The sequence below is a fragment of the Motacilla alba genome, chromosome 14 (genome assembly GCF_015832195.1).
Source record: "Motacilla alba alba isolate MOTALB_02 chromosome 14, Motacilla_alba_V1.0_pri, whole genome shotgun sequence".
Taxonomy (NCBI): domain Eukaryota; kingdom Metazoa; phylum Chordata; class Aves; order Passeriformes; family Motacillidae; genus Motacilla; species Motacilla alba.
In genome coordinates this window covers 8,472,973-8,485,817 of record NC_052029.1, presented here as the reverse complement: position 1 = coordinate 8,485,817, position 12,845 = coordinate 8,472,973, and the positions used below count along the sequence as shown (strand labels likewise).

The window sequence follows — 12,845 nt, the reverse complement described above, 5'->3', positions numbered from 1 at the left end:
GCATGGCAGGAGTCAGCACCTTCACACGGGCTCCTGCAGAAGCTGTAGCCGGGATGGGGGGACCCGAGGGACCTCAACACCCTGAGAAGTGCTGGGATCTGCTCCACATGATGTGAGGGGGCTGACAGCCTCATCTGGGCTTCCTGACATCTAAAGAAACCTGAATCCAGTTGGAGCTCACCATCTTGCTCTGTAATAGTACCTGTGGGTGGCAGCCAGCAGCTGACCCTGCTGGCCCGTGGCAAGCTCTCCCAGGCTGCTGGGACAGTCTGTGTCTTCCAGTGGCTGGAGGTGTTGGTAGGAATGCATCTGCCCGATGTCTGTGACCTACAGGGTCATGGACCACACCTGGGAACGAAACCTGGGTGAGAGGGGAAAAGGAGAGGCGTGAGGAGAAAGAAGGGGAGATGAAAAAACACAGTGTGGGAAAGGTTTGGATTAAAAGAAGGTGGGAAAGGTGGTATTGTGCTTTACAAAAACATTTCTGTAAGGGCATGTGATTTTGCAGCGTGTCCAAAGGAAGGCACTCAGGTGAGCTCTGACAATATCTGAGTGTCTGATCCTCCTCCCATCAGAGGGAGCTCTCAGAAGCTCATCCCTGAAACCCCACAGCAGGTTTGGACATCTGAAGACTGTCAGCTTTGCCTACATGGATGAAAGGCATTAAGGAAATATCCCCCTTTTTTAAGATGTGTTGTGTGTTCTGTGTGGGGCTGTGCTCTCACACCAAGTGTTCTGAGCTCTCTTCAAGCACTGTGGATTTAATTGGCTTCGCAGGCAGGCACCTTGCATCATGGTCTGTCTTGTTGGCAGTCTTGGAGGTATTTTACCATTGCTCTTTTTCACTTGGCACACAAGTGTCTGCACACAGTGTCCAGAGCAGCCAGGTCCAAGTCACTGATGACATCATGGCCTCTGGAAGAAAAACTTCCTTAGGGAGTAGGGCAGTGTGTGCAGCTTTGGGCTAAGTACAATAAAAATGCCCTGCTTTGTGTAGAAAATGAAAAACATGCTCAGAAGGACCACAGGGAGTAATAATGCTGACTGCTAGCAGAAACTGTCCTGGGTGAGCCCAAAGTCAACGTGCTTGTACTTTATTCTGTCCCAGCAACTACAGGTGCAGGATGAACCCAGCTCTCAGCAAATTCATCCTTGTGCCTTGGTGGCCCTTTCCCTCTCACAGGGCAAACTGTGGTCCAGAAGGACCTGGCAGGATTGAGCAGCAGCTGACCTGCAGGAGGGGAGGGCTCCTCAGCAAGCCTCCTCTGGGGAACCTGGCACTTCAGGACTGGAGCCTGCCGAGCCCCAGGTACTCACTGCAGTTTCCCTTTTCCTTCTTTTTCTTTCTTTACTGTGATTAAAGCTGACTGCTGGCAGCAAACTGTAAAGTCCTCTCTGCTGACATTGCTGCAGGAGAATTCAAGGCTTTTCCTGGTTTGCAGGGAATATTGCAAACCCCAAGGAAAGGAAGAGTCAGCAAGGAGGGAGGGAGAAGGAACAGAGCTACTCAATGGTCCTGGGAGATTTGCATCTGTCAGCTAATAAATGCAGTAGGATAACAATGGAATTAATTTTAAATCACCTAAACAATCCAAGAGCAATTACTTCATTTAATTATAAACAAGATGAGGGAAACGATAGGATTTAATTTCAATAATACCTCTACCAACTCAGCTATTATTTTAAAGTGACTGAACTTCCTGTGTTGCAATACTCTGCCTGAAAATACCATGCTTTACCTTCACCATTCAATCAATAAACCATGGTATGGATTTTGCTTAACATTCAGCACCTGATTGAAAAAGAAAACAGGGCCCTACACTTTGTTTTAAAATTACATTTCCAAGTCTGTGCAGCAATATCTGTTATGAGAGCCAAAGTTCACTGGGAGAACCCAGCACTAAACTGAATGATGACCTGCTTGTTTGGGCAATACTTAATAAGAATATTTTTTAGATCCCCCAAGTATTGTAGTTCCTCTACAGAACAAACAGCCATCTCAGGCTCTCCCTGAAGGGGCTCAGCACTCAGCAGGATGTGTGAGGAGTCTTTCAGTGGTCCCAGGCTGGAGTAACATATCAAAATCTGGGCAAGTAGAAAGAGACATGAGAGCAAAAGTAACAGCTGCATTTGTTGGCTGCAGGCAAGCTGGTGAGTGGCACAGCTGGAGAAGTTTTGGCTTGCTGTCTCCTGGTTTTTTGCCTTTGTAGTTGCAGGTTTTTTTGGGTTTTGGGTTTTTTGCTGATATTTTTAGCATTATTCCAGTTTGGTAGCATTCAACTTGGTTGCTATAATAACTGCTGCAGAAACTGTCATGAGGGAATTTATTCTGTTTTGTGAGTATGTTTGCACTGCATGAAATAAAGAGGGCCTGAGGCAAGCCATTGTAGAACAAGGAAAAGACAAAATATTGACTCAACAATTCAGTGAGCATCATCTGCCCACTGTGCTGAACAAGGCATGGGTCCTACAAGAAAAGTCTCCTTGATCATGTTGTTAAAGAATATCTTGAAAGGCAAAGAGACGGGAGAACTGGAGACAGCTGCATGGCCTTGAGTAAGACTGATAATTTTTGAATACTTGACTTCACAGCTAACGAATATATAAAATTCATACATGATTCATATAGGTATGTAAAGGAACTGATACACCCAGGCATATATTTCTAACTCATGTAAGTCAGTGTTAGTGGTTTAATTTGTTCTTGTCTTGGTGCTTGTTGCTTTTACTAAGAGCAGCTCCTTCTGATGTCCTGAGTCACTTCAGAGAGAAGGACATGAGGATCCAGCTTTAGCTCCTCCAGGCAGCTCTCTCAGTCCCATGCCTGGGTTGTTGTCAAGGAGACATATCTCTGGCATACATCTTCTCTGTGGTTTCTCCTCTTAGTGTGCTTTTCCATTGCTATGGAGACTATCATAAACTCATTTAGCAACTCCCCAGTGCCCCATGAGGAATATGTATTTCATAACTCACTCCTCAGAACGAGGAGTGCTGTTTAATTTTTGGCTGCTCACCTGCATGTCCAGCCTGGCTATGCCAGGGACTGTTTGTGCTGAGCCCAGATGAGCTGACACAGCATGGCTGTAAGGGCAGGGCTACACAAAGGTGTCTTCAGTGGGGACAGTTTGGAAGCTGAGACAAGCCTTGCATGTGGCAAGTAGCCAAATCCTTGCCCTGGCTACTTGGCATGGCTCTCCAAGTCCAAATCCCTCTCGTTCTCCAGGTCTCCAGCTGGCATTCTGCTGCGTTCTGAACAGAGGTGAAACCAAGAAAATTGCCTAACTCTAATAGTGCAAAGGAGAGGGAAACAGAACCACTTTGCTGGCCCCTGCGGTGGGGCAGGAGGGAGGGAGCAGGGCTAGCAGGGGGCAGGGAAGCAGTGAGAGGGAGGATCCGTGGCCGGCTTTGTCAACCTCCTGCTGCTGCAGATGGGCTACACCCACTCAAGGCAACACCGGAGTTTGTGACAGTCACACAGGGGCACTTTGGCTCCCAGGGAGCTGTGCCACAGCTGCACTGGAGACAGCAGCAGCCCAGCAGTAGAAGTGGCACCAGCAGCCTGGAGGAGCCCAAGTGTGTGCACTCAAACCACTTTGGCCAGCACAGAAGTGTAGGCTGTAATGAGAAAAGCAAGACATAAGAGAAGTTATCACTTGGGATTTACAACAGCTGCTGCACAGGAAAGCAGTCGCTGCTGGCTGAAGGGCCTGCAGCGGTGCGTTTGGGCAGACCAGAGCATCTTCCTGCTGAGACACAAGGGAGAAGGATCCTGGCAAAATGGTCCCACAGGAACTTAATACTATGGAAAGGTCCCTTCCAAAGCTGATGCAAGTAAACAGGCGAAAATAAATAGGGCAGCCTATAAAATAATCAAGTCCCATATTCAAGGTGGGAATTACGGCTCTGTGGTGAGACACTGAGATGGCAGCTGAGGCTGTGGTTCCCAGCTCCCTGCCCTGTTTCCCCACTCCAGTGCACAATCTGACATATTAGCATAATCTTCAATTCCAGTTTGCATTAATATGTCAGTCTGTGCCCTGCAGCCCCTCAGGAGCACACAGACTGTCATTTGGCTACTGGGGCAGGAAGGCCACAGCAGGGCTCTGAGACGGGGACAGTGACTCTGTTACCTTCCCTGGGTAAGTCAGAGTCCATCTGTACCCAGAACTCTGTGAGTAGCCAGACAGCCTCCAAATCTCCACCTTAGTGCTATGCAGGGCCATAAATATTCAACAGGTACTGGGAACAGCTGAACTCAGCTAATAGAATATAAATAAATAAATAAAATGAAGTAATAAATCAATTCAGTCATTTAACAAAAATGTACAAATTTACATATTTTACTAAGGCACGTGATTTCTAATGAAGTAGGGCTTGGGAAACCCAAAGGATTCACATATACCCTGGCACTTATGCAAATCACTCTCTGTTCACTGATTTATAGCATCAGTTGGCTGCACATGAAATTGCTTTAAAATGCTGATGTGCATCTCCCTGATGTGTGTTGGGCTGTTTCCATGTGCTGCACTGAGGCTGGTTCAGCACAACCCAGAGCTGGGCTGGTGTAGGATGTGCACCCCGAAATCCCCCTCTGCATTACAGAGCCAGCACACTCACGGGCAGTGGAGAAGGAAAAAAGGAGGGAAATGCATTAGAAATCTACACTGAGCAGTTCATTTCAGTGTCTCTCAGCAGTGATGGGCTGCTTTGTAATTTGCTTCTGTGCCATTTTTAATCTTGTAAAGTTCAAAAGGTAAAGGATATATTTCACTCAAACTTTGATTTGTTGTTTTCAACTTGGATCCCAGATTTGAAGGAAGTTGATTATGGTGATCCAGTTAGTATCCATAGAAATGTGTGTATGTACACACTACACATGGGATTGCATTTCATGGGGGTAGCTATGCCCAAACAGCAATTCCAGGTGCAGCTCTGGTTTATATGGCTACATTTCTCAGAGGTAATTTTTTTGGCAATTTTTTTTGTCTCATCATGGGTTTTCTTCTGGGCGTTCAAAGGCTTGGCTTGCTCTTCAGCTGTGTGTTGGTGAAAGCTTACAGCCAGGATTTATGGATTTGCAAACATGTCATTAAGGGGTTGGTGGATTGGGTCTGCATGCTTGGAGCTAAATTCCATTTATCTGGAGAGTAGGTGTTTAACTAATGGTACATCAGACATGGAATAAATGCAGGGCAGCTTCTAGTGTCAGTGTTTTACAAAAACATCTGAATGAATGAGCTGAGAGAACAAAACATCGACTGTTTTTATACTCAGTGAACAGAAATAAAAAGAAAAAGCACCATGATGAAGCACTATCTTTGTGCATTAGTGATTACTGCAAGGTTTATTTTATTCATTCTGAAGAATCACTATATCTGTAAGACTGTAGAACAAGTTCAAGAAACTGAAAGAACCAGGTAATTGCAATCCATATGTTGAAAACAATCTAATTAATATCTCAAGTAAGAATTTAAAGGAACTTATGTGAGAGAAAACAGTGAGTTTATGTAACATTTGTAGCTGAATTAAAGGCTGACTGTATTTGTTAACAGGACTGTAATGCTCTGTGTGCATTGGCTACACAAGATGTGGGTAAGAAGGATGGTGGTGCTACAGGGAACTGGGAAAAAGTGCAGCATGACTGTGGTCTAGGAAAACAATGACAAAGAGAAGGAGAGAGATGCGCTCTGTTTAAGGCCTCATTCTGCTTCAGATGATGAAGCTGTCTTCTATAGCAGAATTATTAGACAATATTATGTTATGTTATGCTTCAAGATGCCAACCTGATCAAGGTCTGACTATTCTAAACATTAAAAAAATGTAATTTCTGCCTAGAAAGCTTAAAGATATACAGCAGTTTATAGAATAACATTTTTATGTAAGAAATCACAAGTACTGGGGAATAAGGAATATGACAAAATAAAAATTTGAAAGAACATGTCAATAGGGTTTGATGATATCTGCTGTCTTTCTTTTGTTTATTTCTGAGTAAATACTTAGAGTTTTCTCTGTAAACATGCATAAAAATTGAATTAAAAGAACTTTATCAAGGCTGAAAAAAACAAAACTTGAAAATCAGAGAAAAAGTCAGAAACCAGGTTGACTGGGAATAATGTGTGTTTTTCATGCACAAAGTCATATGCTATTTTTTCACCCTGGCCTGGAGATGAGTCAAAGCTGCTTTTGAAGGAAGCTGTGGTTTGTAAGGCTGTTGTTAGAGAAGCTGCAAATTGTAGTGATTTATACAGGGCACTATGGGAAGATGATTTGGCGGTTACAATGCATGTATGTTATTTGGGAAATCAGATTCCCTTTTACATAATGCTAGACAGCTCTCCCACACCATGCTTTTCACAGGCTCAAAGGAATTCTGAGTCCTTGCACTGCATGTATCTGGCAGTAAAAGGCAATTTATCCTCCTTTGATTCAGATTGAATTGTCATTATTCAGCCATGGACACAGCCTTTCTCACAAAAGTAACATGCAATAACAACTATGCAGGTGAGATTTCAACCAAGCAGTGCCTGGGGCCTCAATTCCCCTTGCAGAGACTTTGAACCCTCCTGGGTTTGCTCTAGATAGTGCCAGTGACCGCTGTCACAGGGATGCCCGTCCTCTGCAGCGCCCAGCTTGCAAAAGAACCAGAGGAACTGCTGTTGCTCCCTGTGTTTACCCCGATGTTATCCATATGCCACAAGTCTATCCAACTCAATTTATTTTCTACTGATGAGTGTTTTCCCACCCTGTTAGCATGTTATCATCAAACATCCAGAGATGTGAAAGATTTTGTCTGTACCTGGTTTCATGTGAAAGCAGAGCTTACATGGTCCCTTGGCCAGCAGATGAGCCATGGGCCTTCTAGGAATTACTTTTGGTCCCATTGCCAGCTTTGTGGTTGGACATTTCAACTTGTGAGTTTCCACAAAAATGCCCTAGAAAGGTTGTGAGAAAACCTGAGTGGTGCTTGAGAAATGTGTGCAAAACTGACAGAAAATGTGGTTGTATATCACACATAAAATTAGTCCTACAGAACCCTGTCTGGGTCAAAGCACTGAACTCTGAGAGGCAACGACCTGCTGCTTGAATCTCTCTTTCTGGACTCATGGCTTCTCTCTTTCATGCTCTGATACTGTGTTTTTTCTCATAAAGACTGGTTATTGAGCTGTCTCACGAAGTATGACTCAAGTGACATCTCTACTGATCTCTTCAAAGTCTTTTCCAGAGGCTTCAAGGAAAGATGGAGAGATAAGGACTTGGTAATGTTGAGATCTGGAACACATTAAAAAAACAGGTAGGAAAATAAGCCTAGAAAAAGCAATTAAAGTTAGAGAAGATTAAAGGATAAATACCTTGGGGGAGTTTACCGTATGTTTCACTTCTATTTGCACTGCACCTTTTAGACCAATTTTTCTTTTCATTTTCATAGCACTCCACTATCAACATAAGCACCAAACTGATCTAAATTAACAAGCTGGATTCATTACACCATTCAAACAAATTTCCCTGGGCTTATTACACCTAAAGGCTCGATACTTTCCTGGCAGCCTCTTTTAAATTACCCTTTCAACAAACATGACATAAACTTGGGTCTGCAGAGCATGAAAATTTATGTGCGAGAGCAGTTATTTTAACAGGTGGAAATTCTCAGATTCACCAGAAAGGTGAAGCATCAAGCACACCATTAATTTTTCAAAAGGGCTTCACAGTATAATAGTCTTGCATCCATGGTGAGAGATAACTGCTTCTTGCAGCAACTCTGCCTTTCTCTGCAGTGCAGTACAGCGCACGCCAGCTCTGCTCCACCACTGTGCAGCATTTCATCATGTGCAATTGCTCGTGAGTCCCGATTCAGCTTTTCCCTCTTGCAGCATGCAGTGCTTTTCAGGCTTCTGCCCAGGCTCTCAGGAGTAATGCAGCGCAAACCTCCCCACAGCTGCCTGAACAGCCAGCTCTTGCAGCACCATGAACTGATCTGCAGCCAGGCTTGGCTTGCAGGTATCAGAAATCTCGGGCAGGACAGCACTGTCTCGCAGAGCAGAGGAGAGGGGGCTGCTGCTCGTGGAGCACCTTGCAGTTGCTGTGAGTAAAAGCACACTTGATTCTCAGCCAGCACTGTCTACACATCAGACATTCAGCTGTTCCACGAAGTTTGATTTTCAGAGACCTTGAAAAATTCTTGTAACTGAGTTGTTACAATGCTGTCAATTTAACTACGTAACACACTGCAGGCAGACTATGACTTTCCTCTAAGGAGCTCTGTGTGGATTCCAAAACTCAGAAAAGGATTGCTGCAGTTCCCACTCTCCTGAAACCAGCATAGACACTACTGCTCTGGGTTATCTCACCATTTTTACCCTGGCTGAAATTTAATGCATATAATACGGCTGCTTGTATTGAAAAAAATATTTGCTCTCCTACTATTTTTCCTTGGACTTTCAGGACCTAAAGTTTTAAAGACCTGAAACTGGTTTAAGTAATGTATTCATCAGGTGAAAATTACTGCAACAACTACTTGTTTAGAAACCTGTCACTTAAATGGAAGTGCTCAGTTTGTATGTTATGTATGACTGTTCCTGGGAACATGTAATAATATCTAGGACATTTCAGGAAGTATACACTTAATAAACAGAAAAATATAATGTCAATAAACAGAATATGAAGAAACAGCTTATACACACAAGCAAGGACTAATGTAGCCCACGATGTATTAAATCTATGACAGGATGATGTCTGTGACAGGAACTCAGATACTTACATAGTGTACATAATGCTAGAAGATGTACATCTCACCTAGGAGATGTAAAATGCCTTAAAGATGTAATAATCATAAGGAAATTCAGGAGAGCAAGTTCTAAGAAATTTAATATCTTATATTTGTTGCTCTGTTGTAGAGGAATACTGTTCAGGAAAAGATATCCTCTAAAAGACCTTGAGGAAATGGAGCAGATGGTTGCATGTACTATCCCACTTAAATTCAAAGTGGCTTTATAAATACTCAGAAAAAATAAACTAATGTTTCCCAAGTCTTTTGTACAAATAAAAGAAGCTAAATGTTGATTTTTGTTGATATTCAAATTGGAATTCCAAAACAAAAGATTGACTTTTTTACACGGAAGTGATTTTCAACTCAAAACTGGTGGTGAACTAATGGTTCAATATGCATTGTTATTAGAATTATTTGTAAGTTGGATTTCTGTATCAATACACCTTACAGGAAAAGGAAAAATTCCAGTTTGGGATGAGACAAGGTAGGCCTCAATAGGGGCTGCAGCATTTGTTGCTGATGGACAGTGTCCCTGCTGGACAGAGACCTCTGTGCATCCTTGTACCTGCGCAGGTTTTTAATGAAGAGCACAGTGGGAGTCCTGGGGGAGCTCCTGTGCACGCCTGGGGGCTGTGCCTGAGCCACCAGTACAACGTGTTCTGGACACCCTGTGCTCTCAGTGCCTGCACAGACTGGCCACACATCACATGTGCTCTGAGACTGCTGCGCCCAGAAATGGTCTGTGGGGCCATTCAACTGGAAATTTGGTTGGTTATTGATAGAAACTGGATCCTGCCATCAAAACAGTAGAATTGGCAGGTATAGGGAGTAACTCCTCTAAGAATACTTTCTAATTTTTAAGAGGCATCTATCTGAAATAAACAGACCACAGGATCTTGGCAACTGGTACGTCTCTGCTCTAGTTAAATACTGTTTTGCTCTTTGGCTTCTGTCCTGTTTCCACAAGAGGAAATAGCATCTCTTTCCCTCTCATGGCTGGTGATTGTTTTTCTCTCAATCTGTAGCTTTATTATGGATCAGAGGGAGCCAAGGGCCAGGAGTGACTTGCAGTCCTCAGCACATGCTGGTTTCTCCAGACATACTGCTTAGTAAGGAAATAAATTAGCAAGGAGTAAAAGACGCAATATGGTTCTCACCACCCTATTTCAGCACATTAAATGTATACAATCTGCACTTCATTCCAACTAAAAATAACACTCAGATTAATGCAGCTTTCTTTGATACATTAAATCGAGAAATCATTAGCATGAATTACAAAGCAGGAAAAGTGTGGTTCACGGTGTCTGTCACTCCAGAGCTGTGCATTGCGATGGATGTGGGCAGTTTGATGGAGCGGGCTGAGCATGAACCCAGGAGTGAGACAGGGCACCTCCCCACAAGTGTCATTGACTCTTTCTGGAATTTAAGGCGGGTCTTTTAAGTACATATATTTCTATTTTGAGAGAATCCATATTTAAACACTTTATTTTTTTTAGCAAGACTTCTGTGTTGGCTACTCAGTATCCAAGTTCCTATCTTGAGGACTGAAATTTAGAAGGCAATTTTGAAAATCCTGGCCTCAGCTTCCCTGGGTTTTTTAATTCCTAGTGTGATATCTGAATGGCCTTATCCATCTTTGACTGATTGACATTTACTACTGAGAAAATGCTGTAGGAATAATTATTACTCTATCTCACAAATCTTGATGAGCTTTTTAACTAATATCTTTAATAGCATTTAAATTTCATATTATAATCATCTTTGTAGAAACAAATCTAGAATATCTTCTATTTTGGTAGCTATATAATATCTTACAATATTAAGGCTGTGCACAAAAGCAGTTTAGAAAGCTGAACATCACTGATCCATTTTACAAATGGAGACAACTGCACTCTGAAGAGGGATCTGCATTAGACCACACAGACTGCAGCAAATTCACCACTAGAATACAGGATTTCTGATACAAAATTTACTCTACTGAACACTAAATCAGTGATTCTTAAACTCTTGGTGGATACAGGCAGTTGTTTGTCATAGTATCCAGGTTGCTTTCTTGCCTCCCCTTGGTAAATTAATTGGAAGTGTAGTTAAAAATACATTGCTACTATTACCTTTTTCCTTAAGTGATTCATGTTTGTTACCACTGAGATGCTACTCAGTAATGAAACGAACAGAATCACTTGCTGCATCACTGGGGCAGAGGGTCGGCTTGATTTTATTGGGAAGGGTCAGTAAATTTGCAGCAGGTATTGTTGTTATACTTACAGAAAATAATTTTGTGGTGTATTATGTAATTTTGGATGTCCATCTCAATTATAAAGGATGGGGAAAAAATCTGTCATGGCTCACGGAATTGATTGGTTTTGCAAAACTAATTCTCTTAAGATACACAAACGTACATCAGCTGAAACTCAGACTGATGGCCAGGGGTCATTGCGTAGAAGCAGCATTTTATTGTGATGAAGCCTTGTGATACAATTTTTTCTTTTTGTCCTGAAAATGATCTTGAAATTTCTATGTCTTGCAGGCGTTGCTAACTGACTGCAAGGCAATAGGAGTGTATCAGCAGGATGAGGGCTGCCCAGCAGAGTCCAAGGGAGGCGGCAGGATGCCATCTGTCTGAGTGAAGATTCCAGCAGAACCCTGGCATATTACGAGGTTTTCTAATATGGAAATAGGCACAGGAGAATTTCAGAAGTCTCCTCAGGTCTTGCAATGGTCTCAAGCCTCAGACACTACAATTAAAAAAAAGATTTTGTCTACTCATGTCTCTTTGCTGAATATAACCAAACTATTATGATTTTTCATAGCTGAGGAATATTCTGCTGTGAGGAATTGGACTTCATGAATCAGCTAATGTAAGTTTCCAGACCTTGCAGGAGAAATAAAAATATGACAGAGGCAGTGTACATGCCTTTTCTGGGGAAATGTCCTTAGAATACCTACCAAATGGAGGCTACCTTTTTTTCTCTCTTCAGAATTGTCTGCCTTCCTGGTAACAGACAGGCTTTGCCAACAGTGGGCACCAAATGCCCTCCCTGCAACTGTGAAGATAGCTTTGGAGGATAGCACGGATAGCCATGAAGATACATGGAAACGTACCGGGCTTAGAAGGACACTATTTTGCTTTTGAAATGCATTTTAGAAGGTTCCTGTGAGGGAGATGGGGAAACCTTAGGGGTTCGGTTAGTGTTTAATGTGGGCCTGGTCAGCTTTCTGCTGATGGCTGCTGAACATCAGACTCCCTGCCACTCATTCACGGGCAACGTGCCCTAATGGGAGAAGCGTGGGGATGGGGATCTGCTCCATCCGGAGGGACACAGCTCCCTGCAGACTCCATCGAGGCGTGGGGCAGCACAGCCAGACCCGCGCGGAGGGAAGGGGGGATGGCAGCAGGGCAGGGTCCGCCCTCCAGCCCCGCTCCGGTCCCGTCAGCCCTGGCTGCTCCCGGGCCTCAAGGGCCCCAGGCCCCCCTCACGCCTTGGAAACCTCGGCCCCGCAGCGCCGGGGGTCCCCTCAGGACTCGGGGTCGGGGACCCCCTGGCTCCCCTCAGGACTCGGGGTCTGGGATCCCCTGGCTCCCCTCAGGACTCGGGGTCTGGGATCCCCTGGCTCCCCTCAGGACTCGGGGTCTGGGATCCCCTGGCTCCCCTCAGAGCTGGGGACTGGAAGCCGCCGCCTCCCGCCATGTCCCGGGGGCGCCAGGGTGCCCTCGGAGCCCGGGGTACCCTGATCCTCAGGATGGCAGGACATCGTCTTAAGCTGTGCCCAGGGCAGGTTTAGGTTGGATATTAGGAAGAAGTTCACAAGAAGGATTAGACACTGAAATGGGCTGCACAGGGAGGTGGTGGAGTCACCGTCCCCGGAGGTGTTTAAGGAAAGACTGGACGTGGCACTCGGTGTCATGGTACAGTTGACGTGGTGATGCTCGCACAGAGGTTGAACTCGATGATCTCAGAGGTCTTTTCCAACCCCAGGGATTCCGCGATCCCTTCGCTGCTGGCGTCGGGACGCCCTGGCCGCCCTCCCGCACGGGCTCCCCTGGCAGCTGGAGGGCTGTCACCGACTCCCCGCAGGGCCG

At 44.4% G+C, this 12,845-nt stretch overlaps 1 long non-coding RNA gene across 1 annotated transcript; it reads left to right on the top strand.

Moving 5' to 3' along the window:
* The first annotated feature begins 1,178 nt into the window (after nt 1-1,178).
* Nucleotides 1,179-11,427, top strand: LOC119706737. The gene is made up of 3 exons (XR_005258597.1): nt 1,179-1,309; nt 7,223-7,291; nt 11,292-11,427. It is a non-coding gene; the product is annotated as an uncharacterized LOC119706737 (long non-coding RNA).
* Nucleotides 11,428-12,845: the final 1,418 nt, after the last annotated feature.